Genomic DNA, 1,080 nt, shown 5'->3' on the forward strand with positions numbered 1-1,080 from the left:
TTTCAGTTCTTTCTTTCTTTAATGTGAAATATGGGTTGGTAATGAGATAGGTCTTTAATCCCAGCAGAGGCAGATGCATCTCTGTGAGTTCTAGGCCAGCCAAGACTCCATAGTGAAAGTTGTTATGGTAAAAATAAAACAGCACCATTCCAGAGTGACTGCAGGGGACAGTGGGCCACGAGGGGCAGCGGGTCCCAGGCAGGGAGCCACGTGGTGGGTGAGAGACAGACCTATTAGGCACGCCATGCAGAGAAAGTAGGTATTTATTTAGTGGGTTATGGAAGGGAAAGGGAAAAGGGGAAGGGGAGAAGGGAGAAGAGCAGAGAGGCAGAGAGAGACAGGGAGAGAAAGAGAAACAGAGAGAGGGGGGAAGGAGAGAAGTGGGGAGAAGGGAGAGAGGAAGAAGCTGCCTCTTTGGGAGAGAGACTGAAAGGAAGGAGTTCAGGCTGGAAGCAGAAGGAAGATCTGCTTGCCTCAGCAGACAGGGAGGGAGTGGGTGGTGCTTGTCTCTTAAAGGGACAGGACAGACCATTACAAAACTAAATTAATTTTAAAAGTATATGTGTATGTATATATAAAACACGTCAAAAATGTGTGTGTCATCCTTGCACAGAGGCCATGATAATCTTCTATGTATTATTCTAATTTTAGTATATGTGTTGCCAAGTCGAGAATCATTTCATTTCGGCTCCTCCCTCAGCTTCAGCCCATCCTCCCCTTTCTCAGCTTGTGCCGGTCAGTCCATTTCCACAGTCAGCTTTATGCACCCAAATCTCAGCCCTCTGCTTGACTTTTTGGGCCTCTTTCCTAGAAGTTTCCACTAGCCCCACCGCTGCATACTCCTGCCTGTATTTAACTAGGACAGAATAGTCAAGACTCCACAGGGAGACAAGAAGACCTGTAGGACTGTTATCAACCAGCAGTGCTGCCATCCCTAGTGGGGCCCAGCCAGCCTGGGAGAGAAAAACAAGGAGGTACAGCAGTCCCTGCTGAAGACACTATAATGATCCTGCTTGCAGCCTGAGTCTCTTCTTTTCTGTCTCCCTCTCAAAGAGGCAGCTTCCATCTCTCCCTTCTCTC

At 48.1% G+C, this 1,080-nt stretch overlaps 1 non-coding gene across 1 annotated transcript; it reads right to left on the reverse strand.

Annotated features, from left to right (window-relative positions):
• Nucleotides 1-568: 568 nt before the first annotated feature.
• On the reverse strand, nucleotides 569-678 carry LOC113458139. Its single transcript, XR_003378570.1, has one exon. It is a non-coding gene; the product is annotated as a U6 spliceosomal RNA (small nuclear RNA).
• Between the last annotated feature and the right edge of the window lie 402 nt (nucleotides 679-1,080).

Source organism: Microtus ochrogaster, unplaced genomic scaffold (genome assembly GCF_000317375.1).
Source record: "Microtus ochrogaster isolate Prairie Vole_2 unplaced genomic scaffold, MicOch1.0 UNK4, whole genome shotgun sequence".
In the NCBI taxonomy this organism is placed as follows: domain Eukaryota; kingdom Metazoa; phylum Chordata; class Mammalia; order Rodentia; family Cricetidae; genus Microtus; species Microtus ochrogaster.